The sequence below is a fragment of the Solanum stenotomum genome, chromosome 7 (assembly GCF_019186545.1).
Source record: "Solanum stenotomum isolate F172 chromosome 7, ASM1918654v1, whole genome shotgun sequence".
Classification (NCBI taxonomy): domain Eukaryota; kingdom Viridiplantae; phylum Streptophyta; class Magnoliopsida; order Solanales; family Solanaceae; genus Solanum; species Solanum stenotomum.
Window position 1 is genome coordinate 34,504,964 of NC_064288.1, and position 23,351 is coordinate 34,528,314.

At 35.7% G+C, this 23,351-nt stretch overlaps 1 pseudogene; it reads right to left on the reverse strand.

Moving 5' to 3' along the window:
- Nucleotides 1-5,945: 5,945 nt before the first annotated feature.
- LOC125869842 (probable indole-3-pyruvate monooxygenase YUCCA10) overlaps nucleotides 5,946-23,351 on the reverse strand; it is a 39,430-nt pseudogene continuing 22,024 nt past the window's right edge.

Here is a 23,351-nt window from a genome sequence, read left to right on the forward strand (position 1 = left end):
TGCATCAGAAAAAGGCAAGAAAATAAAACTTATTATATAACTAATCAAGTCAAGAAAAAGAAGGAAACAAATGTATATCTTAAAGAAGTTTGGTAAGCTTCATCTGCTTCTTTTCTCTTAATTTGTACATTTTCCAAATAATGGATATTTTATCCCCTTCGCTCATATATGCATCCAATCATAATTCTGTTGTAAGGGAAAGTTGAATGTCACTTATCCAAAAAAAAAAGAATGAAAAAAGAAGGTGGTGAAATTTCAATGGGAGACAGCCAAGTGGTGAAGAGAGATGTATATCATAAGGCGATATCAATGAGGGAATGTATGAAATATCTCTACTACATGTACTTTTATTCTTTAATTATTACAAATACCTTAATATCATAAGAAAAGTAGAAAAACAGACTTGGAAATGTGAAAAATCCATAAAACTAGAAATTTGTAAGGTGTCTCCTCATGTTTTGTTTGTTTGTTTGTGACCATCTGAATCCTTTGAATATATTTACTCCATTTAGCATTTTAATTTATCACTATCAGGATTTAGTGTTTGTCTTTTTTCATCTGTGGTTTTCCGTGCTTCAGGATGTGTGCATGTTTATGGTGTTTATCCAATAACAACTGTCAAGGTGCCCATTCTGAAAGTTGTTGATTGTGGTACGAGAATCGAGTGCGATATATCATTTGAAAACAAGAATGGAGTTCCAAAGTCTAAGATAATACACATGATTTGTTCACTCGATGAATGGTTTCAGAAGCTGAGCTTTTTGGTAAAATTCTACAATCTCCTGTATGTTTGCAATATGCACAGTTCTTCAATAGTTTGGAAGGCCTCTTATTTGATTCATGGATGCATCGTAGCAATACCACAGAGCTATAGTTCTTGACACAATTACCTATGTCCCTAGAACTTAAATGAATAGGATAGCCATTATATCAATTTCTCTAGCTTCACTTGAAGTACATTCAGAATTAAAATTCCCATCACATGCCACATGATATATACAATACAAAGCAAGTAAGAGGAAGTTAACAAGTTAGGACTATGCCTTCTATTTTTGGAAGACAAAAAGACATGGTGTGTTATCACACGGGACAATGGAAGTGGAAGATTAAAGAGAAGAAAAACAAGAAACAAAAGGAGCCAATGGCCTTTGTTGGTAGCATAAAACAAAATTACACTTTTCTATTTTGAAGGCGAATTTCAAATTGAAAGGAAGCAAACTCGGAAGGTGCATCAATTAGTTATGCCACAAAGACTTGCATCTTTTTAGAACACAAAATGACAAACAAAACCAACTAAGGGGATAGTTTCTTTTAATTATATGTGAAATCTTTTTGAAATGTTTTTCATCCTTTTGAATCATCTTAACATGTAAAACATGTAAACGAAACTGAATCCTACCTACTCCAAACATTGGGGAAGTACAAATATTTTATCTATATCTATAACCCAGTGTTATCAAAGGCGAAGAGCGCAAAATAACTCTAAGGTCTGTGGGGGCTTTAAGTGCAAATTGCAAATAAAATGTGGGCTTTAATGAAAAAAGGCACAAACGGGAAAAAAATACAAATATATATGTTTAATCCAAGACTAATGATCATAAACATGAATGACAAATATATGACCAAAGAAATTGAATTTTTTTATGATAAAAAGAAATATTAATTGTTTGGTGTCACTTCTTCAGAGGAGGATCATTGACAAGGAAAATTTTGCCTTAGAACCTTGATGACGAAACAGAAGCGCATATAAAGAGTGGCGAAGCGCACAACACGTTTTGAGCCTCGCTTCAGGGTTTAAGAGCGCCTTTGACTACACTGCTATAGCCTCAACAAAGAAATTATTAGGTTATGTGATCTTCCATGACTGTTTATTTATGAGAGAACTTCAGTGGGAGGAAGGAAATACCTAAGTCAAGTTATATTGATGAAGGGTCAACGATGTAGTTTCCAGAGCTTGTTTGCTCCATGTATGATCTCTCTTTTGTGCTGCAGAAAATCACCAAAATATTTCTTTTACTTATTCTGGACATTTTACTAAAATAAACATTCTTAAGTTGTTTCCGTTCTTTTTGCTAGAAATTTTACATTTTAGCCTAAGATCTTCTTTAAAATGTACCTTAGGAGTTTCTACAGATTTTTCCTGCATCACCCCTATGACGATTACATGGGAAAATGGTGGAGGCGGTGGGGGTTTGAAGGATGGGGGAAGGCGGTAAATTTAACACTAAGTAGATCAGACCATACAATAGACAACATATTCTACTTAAATGAAATGCTATCTAGAATTTTTGGAGATCAGAAGCTCATGCTTAATATCTAAAATTAGTATCATTGTGTAATTTGACATGTAGTGGAAGGTATGGAACTTTAATTGTATCGAATTTAATGTAGCTAGATGGATAATCTTATCAGAAATGTATTGCTTATGCTATGTTCAAAAGCTTGTCATATCCTTATATTCTTTGCTGATTAGATCTTTAATTACTTGGAGGAAACCGACATCTATTTTTGTGAAGAATAATTTTCTAAATATTTATGAATGGTAGGCTGCAATATCAAAGTTTAGAAAGTCCATGTAACTTCTGTAGTATGTTGAATGCATGTTACTACCAATTTAAACAGAAGTTAGAAAAAGAAGAAAGATGGAAATCAAAGTTGTTGCTTAGACAAGGACTACTAAATTCATTTTTCAGTTCATATTCTGATAATATATGCCCCCTCCCCTCCTCCTCTGGAGGCAATGTTGATTGTTTTAAACTTCATGTTCATCAGGTCTTATTTAGAAGAGGATACATAGGTAAATTTATGTATGTGCTGATAGATATCAATTGTTATATGATCCGTTGTTTTTGCTAGTGAAAGCTTGGGCAAAAACACAGAATATTAATAGCTCAAGAGACAAAACTTTGAACTAATTATTTGTAATACTTTTGGTTGCTTATCATTTGCAGGTATGATCCATGTACAAGTTATTTTTTTGTTTCATCTTACTCTTTGTTTCTTGATTACATCTTACGGAATTTGAATGCTGATCAATTTTTAGTCAATACGAATTGTGCCTTCAACTAACTGTTTTGTTATATTGGTTAATCAGTCTGCCAACATTAGAGCTACTAGTGAGCTTATACTTTACATAACCTTACACAACATAAAATTTGTACTGATTATAGTAATGAATAATTTCATTAACTTATTAGAAGAAAATTGACTCTAGTAAAATGTGCATAATATGCTATAAGCAGTATCCTCTAAGGAGGCTATTCTAAGTACAATAAAATGCCCAGTTTGTTACAGTGTCCTTACCACACCAAGTTTGTATTGTTTCAACTTTCAAAACACAAAAAGTAAGAAGAAATTTACTTTCTATACTTTTGCAGACTTACAGTACCTTCTTGGTATTATTTAATGAGATTTGCTTTGTCTTATCCAAAGAAAAAAGGAGAAAGAAAAAAATGGTTTGGTGAATCTTTTGTAAAGCACCCTCTTGTACAAGAGGACAATGGTTTTGCTCTTGTAAACTTCTTGTTGCTTTATTTAACCCCATTTTGTCCATAAAAACAAAATATCCTTACTTTTTAGGAAGGCCATAGCTTATTAACATCTTCTCAATTCCCCCCCTCATGGCCTTAGCTTATTTAGAATAACTTTTAATGTTTCTGAATGCCTTCTTGCTTATTTAGTTTTATATGTGTATATTTCTTTTCTAGAGGGCTATTAATGTAGTGGTTTAGTTAATAATCTGTTTTTTTCTTTCATTTTAGGTCATGTGAACTTCATAGACACGAAATCCTTCAATACTACCGCCATTTTCTGCCATATTAGAAGGTAACTATGAATCTTTACTTTTTCAGTTATCGAACGCCTTTTGAAAGGGATGTACTGACTTTAGTTTACTACATAGTTTTGTGAAGTACTCTAGTAGAAAAGAATAATTCTCAGGAATCACAAGATCATGATAGAAATACATCTTCTGATGAAATATATAGGACCCTAAGAATCGGAATTGGATGTGTATGAAAAATCTTCCATTTGTGAGGCTGTAAATGTGGATGAAATACATACTCATAATTCTTTTCTCTTATACATAACTTGGCAATTTTTGTTTAAGCACTTGCTGCCTTGTTTGACTTTTAGCACTTTTCTCTTTGCATTAGTTTTTTCATGAGAATTTTAGTTTTGAGTAGCTCGGTATTATTTCTTGGCTTGTAAATATTCTAGATGGCTTTGATCCAGATGCGGTGGCAAAGTTGTTGCATAAGTTTGTGAACTATGGGAAAATAACAAAGAGCCAGTGGCGGCTGAGTTGTTAGTTACGTTGTTAGTCAATGTACTATGAATTCAGTAAATCTGACCTCATCTTAAAAAGACTCCCAGTTCCTAGAAAACATCCCGTTATCTGGCTCATCGTGGTCTAATTTCGTTGCAGTTATTGTCGATTGAGAGGCTATGGGCCAAAAGACTATACGCAAGTTTCTACAAAGCATCGTGGCTATCTAAGTCATGGGACTCCAAACTTTGTTGCATCAATGTAGTTATCTTTAACTTATTAATGTCCTTTCTACTAAGTAATATTTGAAGTGTTGTATTAATGGCTTATCGTGATCTTTATAGGCTGAGGATTTCACTAATCAGTCTCAAAATTCTGCAAGGGATGTTGGGAAAACAGAAGTGAAACGCATATACAAGTGTATCCGGTGTACTAGAGAATACATTTATGCTTTTATAGATGGCCTTGTCAAAATACCCACATTAAAATATCAGTTGTTTGGACGTGCTACTCCCTTTCAAGACAGTTCTGAGACAAGGAACAATATAGAAGAAGGAAATACAACCACTCTTCCTTGTGGAGATATCAAGAAGCGGGATCAAAATAAAGAAAGTCAGAAAGGAAGTCAGTCAGCTATATCTTCTGAACCTATTGCGACAAAAAGAAAATTGTCTACCAAAGGTTGGGAAGGATTAACTTCAGTGAATCTCCCTTGTCAAAAGGGGAATGGTATACCAATGATAGCGGAAAAGCATCTTCAGCGAACTGGGGACAGTGTACCACCCGACTCTATTTGGAAAAAAAAGAAAAGATCAGAAGAAATCTGGAGAGAAACTTCTTCTTCTCAATGGTTGGGAAAATCAGAAACAAAAAGTTGGCCCAAAAGAAAGCACGACAATAAGCATGCACCTAAAGCTAAGTGGTAAAAAATGCATACAGGAGGTTGGGGAAGAAGCTAAATGAACCATTTTGTTTTGGATTAAGTAGGTTGCGCTTATTAAGTTGAATCATCTACAACAACTTTTACATTCTTGGTAGGATGTAGGGAGTATGTCGTATGAGCTAGGTAAGATACCTCTCATTATCCTCTTGTTTTTGTACTGGTTTGTTGGGAAATTTTGGACGAATCGACTTCGCAATGACCTTAACAAGATGGAATGTTAATTGCTCAATATACATTTAATTTTATGTACCTTATGAAAATCAAATAATTGAAGGAAAAAGAAATTCTCAAAAAGCCAATTCTATCTCTCTCTCTCTCTCTCAATCTACTTTACTATGAAAAACTGAGGAACTGAAATGTTAGATTTCATTCATGTTGCCAACAAATGTCTCTAATTAAAGTTACCCAATTTGGTGGGTGGAGTTATTCGATACTTGAGCTGGCAAGAGATGGCTATAAAAGTCGAAATTTGTGCGGAACCCCACATCATCATTATAAAAATAAAAAAATCAACAAAGAAAGACAATCAATCAGAAAAGATCCATCAAATTTCTAAGACAGTAGAAACTATATCAAAAGAAAACATACTAAAATAAACAAGGTTTTTAAGTTCTAGCGGAACCTAACAACATAGTAACAAGTCAAGCCCAGTGAAAAAAACATCATGCATTCACACAGGGTCAACAAAATTTATTTAACAACATAGTTTGATATAATAATAATAAAAGTCCAAATTTTGTCTCCTCTAACAATCTTAATATCATCGGCAATAACTATAGCATCGATTGAAATACCAGCAATCCCTCTTTTTGAAAATCCAGCATAGTAGAGCCCAATCTCTCCTTTCCAATTTATCAATGTGCCATGTTCAAGAAATATTGAGCTATAATCCTGCATACAAAAGAAAAATAAACTATACATTATTTGAGACAATGATGGTAAAATTAATAGTAAGTGAAATAAGTAACCAGGAAAACTTATCGAGAAAAACTTATCCGCACACGATATTTACAAGCAAGTGGAACAATTTTAAGATTCAAAATTAGAATTAAAAAAAAGAACATAATGATAATTTGCAAAACGTACCTTTAACCATTTGGTAGCAACATTCTTGTATCCAGTAACAAAAATGATTGCATCGAATTGATGTTCATCTCCATTGTCAAACACTACTATATGTTCCTTTATTTCCGATATTTCAGGAAGTACCTAATTAACAATTCACCAAAAGTTATTTAAAAAAAAACAAGTGTTATTTCTTATTTTTAATATTATATTATTAATGCATATTAGATGACACACAAATTTATTGTTTTAGCCAAAATTACTAAATTCTACCGATTTTTAACTATATCAGTTCAACTGTTGCCCATGATACTAAACATGTTTTTTTACTCTTCTTCATTAAATACTACTACTAGTTTCTTGGCAGTAATCAAATTTGAACTCGTGATATGCGCCTAACCAAAACCCTCATAGAAACTAAAGTCAATTGTATTTCACATAATATTTCTGTAAATTGAATGAAATAAAATAAAGATAGTATCATACCTTAATTTTTCCAAGTTTAATCTTGTCAATGGCACCAACATCAATTACTGGGATCTACCTTTTGAGAATTTAACAGAAAATGGGCCTTCTTCTGGTTGTAGTTTTCCTAATTCTGTTAAATTTTCAAACTAAAACTTTGCATACTTTGCAATTATAGTATCAACCAAAGATATTGGTAAATATTTAGCAAAAACATTGCAGTATACACCATCTCGCTTGTTAGAATATGAATCTGTAAAAATATTAGGACAAAATATATTAAAACCTTTAGAATTAATAACCATACTTATCAAAAATATAATTGATTGTGCATGTGAAAAACTTGTATTATCTAACTATAGAAATGTTATAGCACTTTGGGAGAACATCATGAACTATAATATACATTTTTACGGGTGTAAGTTTCATATTTGACAATATATTAAAAAAGAAGTACAAAATCAGATCAATTATAATGTAATTGCATATAACTCTTTATAGTAAGCATTATTAATAACCATATAAAATTATAAACGTTAAACTATATATGATACTACTATAAAAAATTTTAACATTGTAAGTTTACATAATTTAAATTTGATACAAATTACTCTCATCACAAGGATAAAATACAAAACTCCTTAGTCAATGTTGCATTTTGTGAAAATGTTGAGATCTGAATTTGAAATATTAATTTCAATCAAATATATGCATTTCATTCTTTCGATATTCTTTTTGATAGTTTTTGTGAGGTCGCATCGGGAGTCTATGCTTGCAATGTAAGAATTTGTCTATAGATCACATTGGAATATTTGGTCACTCTTTGGGCTTCTTTGGCAACTGTGAAGTCACCAGATGAATTACCACTATTCCTTTTGTGCATTATATATCCTTTCCTTGATTCTCATGTTAAAACAATTGGTTCAAGTAAGAGAAGAATGATATGACATTCCATTTGTGGAAGAAATCAAATACTACTTATGAATCAACAACATTCATGCAACTGTTGTGCTCTTTCGCCCCGCCTTGAAAATATTTCTCAACATCCCAAAATTTAATCATTTATGTATGATTTATCTTACATTGATTTATCCATGTTAAGCAAACAATGGTCATGGCTACATAACTCGTTGAATATAGAAATGGAGAATGTAGTTAATCCATCAACTCCATAAATTGAGCTATTAATGAGTATTGACCTCTCTCCCTATGAAAAATAATCTTACCACACATGAATTCGATTGACTCTGATTAGGTAATCACATTTATTTCGACGAAATCACTTACAATAAGTTTTTAAATGATTGTAGGTGGTTGATGTACCAATTGGTGGTTCCATCTCTCAAGCACAACTTTTTTGAGCATAACATCGTGAAAAACCTATTGGCATAGAGGGAAGCCCGGGACGAGGTCGGCACTTGAGAACCATTGCTGGCCCCAAGCGAACCCTTGGCCTGGCTCAACTCTCTGCAGGAAAACTTACTCATGATAAGATAACTCAAAGAAAACCTTAACTCAAGAATCTCAAATACTTAGAACATTTAAATATTCAAACTGACCACAAGGGCAACTCAAGTCTCGAACATTTAACAAAAGAAAATGGAAAAAGGCTCATGAACTAATACTGTCTATCTATCTATGAAGCCTCTAATACTATGAGGGACGTCGGGACAAGATCACCGATCATCCTACAAAACTGAAATAACATGACATAATAGAATACTAAGGGATCTTCCGGAAGCATGAAGGTTCACCAAACAACTCTGGAGTTGCGAATGGTATCAATGAATCGCCTGCTGATGAACCTGATCTCCTGTATTTGCTTCATAAAAGATGCAAGCCAAATGACGTTAGTACATGGAATGTACGAGCATGCAAGGGGAAATATAAAACATGACATAAGCTTGAACTGGAACTGAAGAAACAACTTACCTCGTCTCAACTCAACTCAACCTCAACTCAATCTCAACTCATTTAAATATAAAGCAGTAGTAAAGATGCAATATAAAGAAGAGTTTTTAAAATAGTAAATAACAATTCAATGTATTGAAAAATACAATATAACTCTGTTTGCATATAAGAATACAAAAGAACTCTGTGGGAGATTCTCTAATTGACAACCATCACTATAAGCTATGTGATGATACACCGTCTCGCCCACACTGCCAAAACTGTCCTATAATTTTCTGGAGTACAGGACCTACTCACTAAGTAGATCCACTAAGCTATTCTTAAAAGCAACAAGGAATCATCTAAAAAGTACGACCCTTTCTACCCACGTTGGCTACATGGTTTATTAGGACTTTGAGTTATCTGAACTCGTCCCCATATCGGTGCTCAATACTACTCCCAAAATATAACTTAGCTCAGATGTTTAAAAACATTTCTCTTCCTCTAGTTTGAGATAATTACTCAAAAGATTTCTTTAAAAAGAGATAGTACTCAGACTCCTCTTAAACTCCTTTGGAAAATCATAGTTTCCTCCTCTTTTAAATGTAAAGACATTTACTCTTCGTAATACTTAGTTTCCATACATTCATTTTGTAAAATGAACTCAACCTTACTCATTATCATATTCAAGAACTCAAGTCTTAAAACAAGTTATAAAATATTGTAAAAGACTTCTCAAAAAGATTCAAAATAACTCTCAAGACTTAACACTTAACTCTACCTTGAATATGAATTATGGATTTAAGGTTATGATTCAATTTATGAATGATCTTTCAATGTTTAGATGTAGTTTTGAGTGATTAGAATCAGTGGGGGCAGGCGATCCTTGCGCACTGCTGGCATGGGGCGCCAACCCCTAAACTTCAGAGAAAAAATTGTGGCCCACTGCTGGGGCGCTGTGCCATCCCCTCTGGCACATCTGGGGGGAGCCGCCCCAGCCCTTTCCCAAAACGTTCCGACGAATTATTTACTCGTTTTCTGATCCTAAAACACTTTTATTCAATTGATTTCCTCAAAATTTCCTTATATTCAATTACCCAAAACAAGAACACAAGAATGTTATAAAAAAACAACTCTTAAACTCCATACAATTATCTCAAGAACTCATCAAACCGCTCCTAATTCAAGAACGAAAACAACACTTCAAGAACACTAATCAATAACTTAAATCTTTCAATATTTATGGACGAATTTGAAAATGAAAATCATGATTGGTGTTTGGGTGAACGAACCCAACACTATGAGAACTCACATGCCTTAATTCGGCGAAATCCCTCGACAAATATTTTGAATCTTGACGAACGCCTTGAACTTTTCTCCTTTCCTCCTCTCAAAACCCTAAGCGTATTTGGGATTTACAAAACTGATACAAATCAGATTTGACACGAAAAATAATACTAAAATAGTTTTAATCTGAAGGGGTAAGGAAAAGACCAAAATACCCCTCTTAAATTCGGATTACTTTCCTTAATTGGAGAGACAGATTTCAAATGGACATATCTCCCTCATCCTAACATGAAACATAGAAAACTCGGTTGCGTTGGAAAGATGATTCCAAGACCTTTCATTTGATATCTTATGGTCCTCCTAACTCATCCTGTACTGAGAGTTATGGTCGTTTGAAGTTGACCCAAAACTCATAACTTAAGCATAACTTGAAAAGTTCTCAATTTAGCTATTTCCAATTTAGTGCTTTCTAAATTTAGTTCTTTCTAAGGCGGGATATTACATAAAACTAAGAAAACTTTCGATAATTTTAAATTAGCATTCCTATTTTATTTTCCAAAGAAGATACAAAGACATATAACTTAAAAACTACTTTCACAGGACAACTTAGGACCTCATACCCAATTAATAGGCATATATGTCCTTGATTATTCTTTTGACTTCCCCTTCAACACTTATCCATAAGATGTGTATAAGAACTGGTCTTTGTAGCTGTAACACCTTGGACTTCAAAAGAGCTAAATTGAGAATCGTACAAGTAACTCTTCAAATTTTGAGTTTTGGGTCAAATTCAAATGACCATAACTTATAGCACATAACGAGTTAGGTGGCTCATGAATTATCAAATAGAAGGTCTTTGAGTCCTCTTTCCAACGCCACTAAGTTTTGTAATTTTTAAGTTCAGATGAGGGAGTTATGCCTGTTAAAGTGTAGCCTCTCTAGATAAGGCATTTTCATCCATTTTAAGGAGGGGTATTTTTGTCTTTTCCTTACCCCACTATCCTAACACGTTTTACCCACCCAATTCAAGGGGTCTAATCATACTAAGTCAATTTTCATTCATTCTTAAACGTTTAGAAAGTTAGGAAAAAGTTCAAGAGGAGAAAAAGAGAAGGTTTCAAGAGTTCATCAAGAAATTTGGGGAAATCACCAAGAACTTAGTTCTTTCAAGATATGTAAGCCTCTCATAGTGTTGGGTGTATTCGCCCACATGCCCCACATGTAATTTCTTCCATGAATTCTTGCTGAAATCGTTGTATTGGAATTTTTGGTGAAGTTCTTGAGGTTTTAGCTTCATTATTTAACAATGGAGTCTTGTTGTGTTCTTAAGGTGAGGGTCTTACGAATGAGTTTTGTTCTTGGTGGTTTTGTGTGGATTTCGTTGTAATTGTGTTGGGTTTATGATTCCATAAGGAATTTGAAGGAAATTATTCTATTTTAGATAAGTTAGGACTTGGAATTGAGAAGAAAAAATTGTCGAAAATCTGGGCACGAGGGTAGGGCGGTGCACCACCACTCCGCTAGGACTACTTCCCAGTAGTTTGGGGCCTGGCATGGTGCGCCACTCAGTGCACCAGGGTTGCCAGGTCCCTTACCATTAGACCTTATTCCCGTGTGTGTTCCCTCGAATCGTACCTATGTTCTCTACTTGATGTCCACACTTAAAATCTTCATTAATCCTTGAGAAATCATGCATATTCTAATCAAATCTCTTAATTTACATTTCAAGTTAAATAAAGTTAAGAGAAAAGGTCAAGAAGTCTTTTTCGATTCATTTGAGAAGTCTTTTGCAATTAACTAAAGATTTGAACTAAGTCTTGAGTAAACGAGTATGAGGCTAATGAGAGTTGAGTTTCATATTTCGAAATGATTATAAGGGAACTAAGTATTCCCAAGTATATAATACGTACACATTTAAAAGAGAGAAAGACCGACTTCTAAATGAGTTTATGATTAAGTCTAGAGTATTACCTCTTTTAAGAGGATCTTTTGAGTAATTATCTCAAATTGAGGAAGATTAATGTTTTTAAAATATTTGAGCATGAGTTATATCTATACTTGTTGGAGTAGTATTGAGCACTGATTTTGGGATGAGTTCAGACAACTCAAAATCCTCATAAACCATTGTTGGCTGTACTTTTTAAATGATTCCTTATTGCTTTTAAGCATAGCTTAGTGGATCCACTTAGTTGAGGATGTTCTATACCCCGGAAAGGTATAGAACAGTTGTTGCAGTGTGGGCGAGACGATGTATCATCACGTAACTCATAGTGATGCTTGTCGGTTAGATAATCTCCCAAATAAGAGTTAAAGAGTTTATTATTGTATTTTTATACATATTGAGTTAATATTCACTGTTTTAAAAGCTTTATATATTTCATCTTATTACCGTTGCTTTCATGGTGAGTTGAGTTGAGTTCAGGTGATTATGTCTTCCCTTTCTATCAGTTCAACTTTATATATCTTTATGTTTCTGTTTTCCCCTTACATGCTCAAACATTCAATGTACTGACGTCATTCGACCTTTATCATTTTATGATGTAGGTACAAGTGTTCAGGGTCATCAACATGCGCTTCGTTGATACCACTTGTGATCCAACTAGCTTTGGTGAGACTCCTTGTTTTTGGAGGGTTCCAGATTTATCTATTTCCTTGTTAAGATGTCATAGGTTTTTTCCTGATTTTTATCATAGTTATTAAAGGCTTCATAGACAATAGTAGTTGAGGAGTCTTTCCCCCTTTTTCATTGTGGATGTTTTTAAAGACTTAAAGTTGAACACTTATGTTCATTTGAGTATTTCATATGGTTTGAGTTAAACTATTTTTATTAATGAGACATTATGAGGTGTTCTTTTTATTTGGGTTTCCTATAATGTTGAGTAAGTCTTTCAGTGAGTACTAAGCAAGGCCAATGGTTTTCTTAGGGACCAGCGATGGTTTTCGTGCGTCGGCCACGTCCAAGGTGTTGGCTCAGTGCGTGACAAACTTCGTATAAGAGAACAGAGTTCAAGAGTCCTAGGGTTCTATGAAACCGTGTGTGTAGAGTCCATGTTATCGGTGTGAAGCGCGCCACATCTATAATTAGAAGGCTACAACATTTAGGAAACACTTCACTTCTTTCTAACTCTCTTTCGTGAGATAAAGTTCAACTCTATAAAAGTTTCCTTCTAATTCGTGCTTGCGCATATCATTTTAGATCATGCCTCCATGAAGAGCTATTTGAGGTCGTCCTACAGGGAGAAATTATGATCCTCAAGATGAAGGGGTGCCTAATGCACTAGAAGTGCAACCCCTCAAGGAGAGGTCACAAATGCTGAGTTTCAAGATGCTAGTCGGATATTGAGTCAAGTGGTGGCCAAACATGTTGGTCAACAAAGAGTGGTTTTTCAGGGTGTCGCTTTTACGTCCAAGATCTGTAAGTTCTTGAGAATGAACCCTCCAGAATTCACAGGTTCAAAGGTCATTGATGATCCGGAAAACTTTGTGGAGAAACTGTAGAAGGTGTTTGAGGTGATGCATATTGCTGAAGCTGAGCGTGTGCAGTTAGATGCATAAAAACTCAAAGGTATTGCTAGGATTTCGTACGACCATTGGAAGAAGAGCAGGGCTGAAGGGGCAGCAATTATAAGCTGGGTTGTGTTTGAAAGTGCCTTCATGGGACGCTTCTTTCCCCGTGAGATGAGGGAGGCAAAGGTAAGAGAATTTCTGAATCTTAAACAAGAGTCCATGAGTGTGCATGAGTACAACCTCAAGTTACTAAACTATCCCGTTATGCTCTGGATATGGTGGTTGATATGAGAAGTAAGATGACTCTATTTGTATCTACGCTATCCCGTTTGTTAAGCAAAGAGGGTAAGGCTGCTATGTTGATAGGAGACATGGACATTGCAAGGCTCTTGATCCATGTGCAGCAGGTTGAGGGAGAGAAGATGAAAGATAGGGAAGTGTTTCGTAATAAGAGGTCCAAGAAAACAAGTAATGAGTTCAGACAACAAAAGGCCAGAAATGCAAGCCGTTCATCTTTTCCGCCAAATCCAACTGCACCTACTCCATTGTCAGCTAGTGCACTTTCTTCAAATAACAGTTGTGAGTTCAAGAATCAGAATTCACAGAACTTTAGAGCTCGACCTACTCAGTCTTAGGGTAGTGTGGCACAAGGGGCTAATTCGACTCCTATCTGTGCTAAGTGTGGTAGAAACCATCTAGGAGCGTGTTGTGATGCCTCCAATGGCCACTCAAGTGTGGTCAGCCAGGTCTCTTAATGATAGAGCTCCCTAAGAACAGGTAGGGTAATGGTAATGGGAGGCAATAAAGCCCAGTCTTCTTCAGCGGCTCCAACAGACAGGGTTGCACCTAGAGGAGCTACTTCAGGGACATGCAGAGGAGCTAACCGTCTATATGCTATCATTTGTCACCAAAAAAAAGAGAATTCACCTAATGTTGTCACTGGTATAATAAAAGTCTTTACTTTTGATGTATATGCATTACTTGATCCAGGTGCGAGTCTTTTTTTTATGACTCCAGATGTTGCTATGAGGTTCATTATTCTTCTCGAATGACTTCTTGAGCCCTTCAGTGTTTCTACACCTATTGGTGACTCTATTCTAGCCGAGAGAGTTTATCGTGATTGTTTCATTTCAGTCAATCACAAGGAAACTATGGCTGACTTAGTTGAGTTAGACGTGGTGGACTTTGATGTTATCCTAGGTATGGACTGACTTCATGCTTGTTATGGCTCAATTGATTGTAGAACTCGAGTAGTCGAGTTTCAGTTTCCTAATGAGCTAGTTGTAGTGTGAAGGATTAGGTCAGCAGTGCCTAAGAGTCGTTTCATTTCATACCTTATGGCCAGAAAGTCAGTCTCTAAGGAGTGCATCTATCACTTAGAACGGGTTAATGACTTTAGTGTTGATACACTGCCTATCCAGTCAGTTCCAGTTGTGAGTGAGTTTCCAGAGGTCTTCCTAAATGATCTTCCTGGAGTCCCTCTTGAGAGGCAAATAGACTCCGGTATAGATATTCTTCCCGCTACTCGACCTATATCTATTCCGCCATATAGAATGGCTCTAGCTAAGTTAAGAGAGTTAAAAGAGAAGTTTAATGATCTTCTTGATAAGGGTTTCATTTGACTTAGAGTCTCACCTTGGGCCACTCCGGTCTTATGTGTGAGGAAGAAAGATGGTTCTCTTAGGATGTGTTTTGACTACCACCAATTGAACAAAGTCACCATAAATAATAAGTATCCTCTTCCAAGAATTGACGATCTTTTCGATCAACTCTAGGGTTCCACTTGCTTTTCTAAGATAGACCTCAGATCTGGCTATCATCAGTTGAGAGTGAGAGAGAGTCCTGAATACAGCTTACATGACCCGTTATGGTCATTATAAGTTTCTTGTTAGTCCTTTGGCTTGACTAATGGTCCTGCATCGTTCATGGATCTTATGAACAGAGTATTTAAGCCGTATCTTTATATGTTTGTTATCGTATTAATTGATGACATACTGATTTATTCGAGGAATGAGGAGGATCATGCTAGTCATCTCAAAATAGTTCTCCAAACTCTCAAGGAAAGAGAGTTGTATGCTAAATTCTCTATGTGTGAGTTTTGGCTTGAGTCTATGGCATTCTTAGGCCACATTGTATCTGCTGAAGGGATTCGAGTTGACATCAGAAGATTGAAGCAGTGCAGAACAGGCCCAGGCCCACATCTCCAACTGATATACGCAGTTTCTTAGGGTTGGTTGGTCACTATATGTCACGACCCAGGGTATCCCTAGATGTAACAAGGCCTATAAGTCCCCGAAAGGCCTCATACAAGCTACTTAGCATATCATAACATAGAGTAGTAGAAAAGATGCGAAAATTTGAAACATTTCAAACAATCGGAGTCTTTCATAAAATGAGCGGAGGTCTAACAACATTGTCTCTACCAATCTAACATAAGTGAATACAATCTTGGGACGCAACCCATAGCATAGTCCAACATGAAAAGAAAGACATAAAAGAGAAAGAGTGATCCAATCCTCAAATACAATGAGGACTTACCAAAGCTTTACTTCCTTCATCAACTACGAACTTAGCCACAAATGTGTGAATCGAGAGCGCCACACCCTACACTTATAAGAAATGTAGGCAAGAGTATGTGTTAGTACAAGAATGTACTAAATATGATAGATTGCATAAATAACATAAACATAAGCATAACATAGGCATTAGTCAACATAAGACATATACTATAATCATAACAGATAATAACATAAGTCATAAGCATATTCAATGCTCATAAATCATCATATCATGAGAGGAACACTTCTCAAGTAAGCTCAACTTATTCTTACTTAAGACTTTGGTCATCCACCTCTAGTCATACATATCAAGGAAGGCAATTCAAGCAACAATCCAAGCTAATCTAACATCATACAAGTAAATCTCATATTAAATCATACTTACAATACTTCCTTGAAGTAATCTTGTTTCATCATAAACATGCTACTCTGATTATAGACTTGTCTCTCTTTAGTCATTATTACTATTCATGAGAGAGTATCTCTCTACTAGTCCAAGACAAATCATTACTGATGAATGGTTACGATTTACCAATTCAAGGCTATCAAGGAAAAACATCTCATCATGCTAGACCAAGCTATCATTTTCATAACATAATTACATTATTCATACTTACTTTTAAAGACATGGGGATTCACCTCTTTGCCTAATTCATAATGGCTAACATGTATTCGCCACTTGCCTTACTTACTTTTAAGATTGCATGTGCTCGCCTCCATAATCACATCATATGACACAGTTACTCGCCTCCACATCATTTCATAAGGATCATGGGTACTCGCCTCCAAGTCAATAAATCATAATAGGAACATGGGGAATCACCTCTTGTTCAATTTAAAGGAGTATGAGAGATCATCTCACATCCTTATAATATGGAGGTCAAGGGTAGTCGCCTCTAGCCTCATCACCCATTAAGACTTTTAGTATAGATTCATTTTAGGTGAGCAATCCTTTCAACCTAGAATCATTCATGTGAGTAAACCTTTCACATTGATTCAATCATGCTTATCAATTCATTGTGCGAAGTATCCTTTCCACCCCATAACATCAACAACCAACCATTCATAGTATAGGCTTTACTTCTGAAAAAACTACATCTCATGATCATCAACTAAGCTTTACTCTCAAAGTCATATTAGTCATAACTCATCATATTAGCTTTACTCTACAAGCCCTACTAATCATCATACATCATACATGCCTTAGTCTCAAGAAAATTCTAATCTCAAAGCCTTACTAATCATAATTCATCCTATATACTTTGGTTTCAATCAATTCTTGTATATATTCTTAACTCTCAAGAGATCTACAATATATATTATCAATTCTAGAAGATTACATCTAAATCCTCAGTTTCCCCTTTCATGGCTTAAACCTAATTTAATCAATTCTAGGTTAGAAACAAGGGTTAGGCATGGGTACATGTAAATTCATCCTATAATCATGTAATTCTATAAATTCAATCGTAAACAATCATAATCCACTAAATTGGATCATAACCCATAATATTAGAAGAAGCCCTAACTAGAATTGAGGAATTCTTCTTCTAAATTGGGGGAAATCATGGGGGCTCCATGGATGAAGGGGTTCCATGTATAAATAAACCATCATACCTTGATAACAAAGCCTACCAATCTTGGAAGAATGGAGAGTTTACTTGACCTAGCTTGAACACTCTTCTTATTCTTCAAATTTCTAAAGAGAGAATTATTTGAGAGACGAACCCAATTCTTTTGGTGAGTTTGAGAGAATGACTTGAATAACTTAATTTAGGGGTCTAAAGTAATTATATAGGTGGTTTAGGCTAGGTTAAAATGACACCATTTCATTCTAATTAAATTCAGAAATGACCCTTGTATCCCTTATTTAATTGACCAGTCACCAACCATGAGACCACATCGATGTGCCATGGATGGACCTATAGTCCGTCCTGGTCGAATGTTTTTTGTGGTTAGAGATTCTGTAAATGGGGCCTTAGACCTACAAAACCTAACCACGGGCCGCGGACCCATCCACGGGGCATGGGTCCTGGCGCGGTTACTGCCTTAGGATTTTTTCATGGTGCCCTTGAACTTGGCACACCTACGGGGCGTGGATCCAACCACAGGGTGTGGTTGGTCCTCGTGGGTGACACCTGGGAGTTCCAAAATTTCCTAAGCTTCATTTTTTCGTATACGGGGTGTTACACTATAGGAGATTTGTCGAGGGGTTTTAATCTAATTCATCCCCATTGAAAAAGTTGACTCATAAAACAGTTAAGTTTCAATGATCTGAAGCTTGTGAGAAAATCCTTTAGGAATTAAAAACCCAGTGGATTTGAAAACCCAATGGAATTGAAAACTCGGTTAACTACTGCCCCATTGTTGACCCTACCAGAGGGTACACAAGGCTTTGTTGTGTATTGTGACGCGTCAAGAGTTGGACTTGGTTGTGTATTGATGTAGAATGGTAAGGTTATAGCCTATGCCTCTAGACAACTTAAGATTCACGAGAATAATTACCCAACTCATGATCTACAATTGGTTGTTGTAGTATTTGCTTTGAAAATATGATGTCACTATCTCTATATTGTTCATGTAGATGTGTTCACCAATCACAAGAGTCTCCAATATGTTTCAGTCAAAAAGAGCTTAATCTCAAATAGAGGAGGTGGTTAGAATTACTCAAGGATTACGACATGAGTATCCTCTATCACCCAGGTAAGGCTAATGTTGTTGCTGATGCTTTGAGCATGTTATCTATGGGAAGTACGACCCATGTTGAGGAAGGAAAGAAAGAGTTGACCAAAGATGTGCACATACTTGCACGTTGAGGAGTCCTTTTGTTAGATTCTAATGAAGGTGGGGTGGTGGTGATTAATGTGTAGAATCATAATTAATGTCTTAGGTGAAGGAGAAACAAGATCAAAATCATGTTTTTCTTGAATTAAAGGCGAATGTTCATAAGCAAAAGGTAATGGCTTTTGAACAAGGGAGAGATATTATGTTGAGGTATCAAAGTAGATTGTGTGTACCAAAGATGGATGAACTACAAGAGAGGATCATGGAGGAAGCTCATAGCTCCAGATATTCGATCTATTCCAGTTCCACAAAGATGTATCGTGACTTGAGAGAAGTCTATTAGTGGAGTAGTATGAAGAAGCATATTGCAAAAGTCGTTGCTAAGTGCCCAAATTTCCAACAAGTCAAGGTAAAACACCAAAGGTCTAGTGGTGTGGCTAAGAATATAGATATTCTTGAATAGAAGTGGGAGATGATCAATATGGATTTCATTTCTGGTTTGCTGCGGTCTCGCAGGCAACATGATTTGATTGAGGTTATTGTAGATCAAATGACTAAATCAGCCCATTTCTTGGCAGTAAAGACTACCAACTTAGTAGAAGATAATGCCAGGTTGTACATTCAAGAGATAGTCTGGTTACATAGAGTTCCTGTGTATATCATTTCAGATAGGGGTACACAATTCACCGCTTAGTTTTGGAAGTCTTTTTAGAAAGGTTTAAGTCGAAGGTCAATTTGAGTAGTGCTTTTCATCCCCAGATTGATGGCCAACAAAAGCGCACAGTTTAGACATTAAAGGAGATGTTGAGGGCATGTGTGATCGATTTCAAAGGTAATTGGGATGATCACTTACCTCTCATAGAGTTTGCTTACAAAAATAGCTATATTTCTGGTATCCATATGACTCATTATGAGGCTCTTCATGGGAGAAGATGTAGATCTACTATTGGATGGTTTGAGTTTGATGAAGCTCAGTTGATAGGACTAGATTTGGTTCATTATGCCTCGGAGAAGGTAAAGATTATTCAAGAAAAGTTAAGAACAACGCAACGTAGTCAGAAATCCTATACATATGTTAGGAGATGAGAATTAGAGTTTGAGGTTGATGATTGGGTTTACCTGAAGGTTTCACCTATGAAGGGTGTTATGAGGTTTAGCAAGAAGGGGAAACTCAGTCCCCGATATATTGGTCTTTGCCGGATATCCAAGAGAATTGGCAATATAGCTTATGAGTTGGAGTTAGCGTCAGAGTTAGACGCAGTTCATTCAGTATTCCATATTTCTATGTTGAAGAATTTATGGGTGATCCTTCACTCGTTGTGCCTAATAAGAGTTTTGGTATTAAAGACAACCTATCTTATGAGGAGGTGCCGGTTCAAATTCTTGAATGGCAGGTTGGCAAGTTGAGGACAAAGGAGGTGGCTTCAGTCAAGGTCTTATGGAGAAATCAACTCGTCCAGGAATCTTTTTGGGAGGCTGATGAGGATATGAAAAAGAGATATCCGCATCTCTTTCCTTACGGAGAAATTCCAGACCAAGGTAATGATTTCTTGTAAAATACTCTTTAAATTGATATGTTGGATTATGTTAAATGCATGTTGGGTAGTTGAGTTGGGTTTTAGATGTTTCGCACCCCTATTCTACTTAGAGTGATCTCATTCAAGGATGAATGTTCCCAAGGAGGAGATATTGTAACACCTAGGACTTCAAAAGAGCTAAATTGAGAATGGAACAAGTTACTCTTCAAATTTTGAGTTTTGGGTCAACTTCTGACGACCATAACTTTTAGCACATAAGGAGTTAGATGGCCCATGAAGTATCAGATCGAAGGTTTTGAGTCCTCTTTCCAACACCGCAGATTTTGCTAAATTCTGAGTTCGAATGAAGGGGTTATGCCCATTAGAGTGCAGCCTCTCTAGTTAAGGCACTTTCACCCGTTTTAAGTAGGGGTATTTTGGTTATTTGCTTACCCCACTAGCCTAACACAATTTATTCACCCAAGTCAAGGGGTCTAATCAGACTAAGTCAATTTTATTTCATTCTTACACATTTAGAAAGTTAGGGTAAAGTTCAAGATGAGAAAAGGGAAGGCTTCAAGAGTTCATTAAGAAATTTGGGGAAATCGCCAGGAACTTAGTTCTTTTGAGGTATGTAAGCCTCTCATAGAGTTGGGTCTTTTCAACCACATGCACAACATGTAATTTCTTCCATGAATTCGTATTGAAATCATTATATTGGAATTCTTGATGAAGTTCTTGAGGTTTTAGCTTCATTCGTTAGCAATGGAGTATTGTTGAGTTCTTGTGGTGAGGGTCTTGCGAATGAGTGTTGTTCTTGGTGGGTTTTGTATGGAATTCATTTTAATTGTGTTGGGCTTATGATTCTAAAAGTGTTTGAAGGAAATTATTTGATTTAAGATGAGTTAGGCCTTGGACTTGAGATGGAAAATTCGTCAAATATCTGGGCACGGGGGTGGGGTGCCGCTCCACCACTGAGCTAGCACTACTGCCCAGTAGTTTAGGGCTTGGCGCGGTGCGCCACTCAGTGCGCCCCAAACATTGTTCAGTAGTTTTGGGGCTAGTGGCCCGTGCCACTCTGTGCATCAGGATTGCCACGTCCCTTACCCTTTCGACCTTCTTCCCGTGTACTTTCCCTCAAATCGTACCTATGTTCTCTACTTGATGTCCACACTTAAAATATTCATTAATCCTTGAGAGATCATGCACGTCCTAATCACATCTCTTAATTTACATTATAAATTAAAGTAAAGTTAAGAGGAAAGTTCAACAAGTCCTTTTCGAGTCATTTGAGATGTCTTTTGGAATTAACTAAAGATTTGAACTATGTCTTGAGTAATGAGTATGAGGATGAGGAGAGTTGAGTTTCATATTTCAAAATGCGTATAAGGGAACTAAGTATTCCCAAGTATATAATACTCTTACATTTAAAAGAGAGAAACACCGATTTCTAAATGAGTTTATGATGAGTCTTGAGCATTACCTCTTTTAAGAGGATCTTTTGATTAATTATCTCAAATTGAGGAAGAGTTATATTTTAAAACATTTGAGAATGAGTTATATATATATATATATATATATATATATATATTGGGAGTAGTATTGAGCACCGATATGGGGATGAGTTCAAACAACTCAAAATCCTCATAAATCATGTATGTGAAAGAGGGTAAGGGGTCATACTTTTTAGATGTTTCCTTTTTGCTTTTAAGCATAACTTAGTGAATCCACTTAGTTGAGGATGTTCTATACTCGGGTAAGGTATAAAACAGTTCTGGCAGTGTGGACGAGATGATGTATAATCACCTAGCTTATAATGAAGGTTGTCGGTTAAAGATTCTCCTAAATAAGAGTTAAAGAGTTTATTGAGTTGATATTCACTATTTTAAAAGCTTTATATATTGCATCTTATTACCATTGATTTCATATTGAGTTGTGTTGAATTTGGTGGAGTTAAGGTGAGTATGTCTTCTCTTTTCATCAGTTCAATTATATATATCTTTATGTTTCATTTTTCCCCTTACATACTTATACATTCAATGTACTAACATCATTCGACATGCATCATTTTAAGATGCATATAGAGGTGTTCAGGGTCATCAATAGTCGCTTCGTTGATACCACTTGTAATCCAACTAGCTTTGGTGAGCCTCCTCATTTTTGGAGGATTCCATATTGATCTTTTGAATTGTTAAGATGTCATGGGTTTTGTCCTGATATATATCATAGTTATTAGAGACTTCATAGACAATAGTATTTGAGGAGTCTTTTTCCCCCTTTTTCCTTGTTGATATTTTAAAGACTTTGAGTTGAGCACTTATGTTCATTTCAGTATTTCATATGGTTTATGTTAAATTATTTTTATTAATGAGACATTATGAGTTGAGCTTTGTATTTGGATTTCATATACTATTGAGTAAGTCTTCCTCTGATTATTGAGCTAGACCAAGGGTTCGCTTTGGGACAAGCAATGGTTCTCGAGTGCCGGCCACATCCAAGGTGTAGGTCCGGGGTGTGACAATAGTCATAGAAGAAGTTGAGACAAAAACAAGATCACTTAGCCAATATCTAGTATGATATTATCCTTCTATATGTAGAAGATTTTGTAAGACAACTTCCCTAATAACGACTTTGTGTATCAACATAGTCTCAATAAGGTACTATTTCAATGTCCCCAACATTGTGACTTTGCATCTCTTCATTAGAGAAATTGACGTTGCAAAACATGTAAAAAGTTTCTTCAACAATACTAGTGTCACACCCCAAGCCTACACCCTGAATGTGGCCAGCACTCGAGAACCATTTCTGATCCCCAAGCGAACCCTTGGCCTGGACGACTATTTAGCGAAAGACTTACTCAAAAATAAAGAAGCTTAAAAATTGAATTTATGACATTCAAACTCAAGTAAATACTTAACTCAATGGTCTGAAATATACTTAAGTGCAAAAATAATAATACTTTGCAAAACAATCTCAAAACAACTCAAACAAAAAGGGAAATACTGAGAGACTCCTCAACTCTAACTATCAATTAAGTCTCTAATACTAGGATTGAAGTTGGGACAAGACCA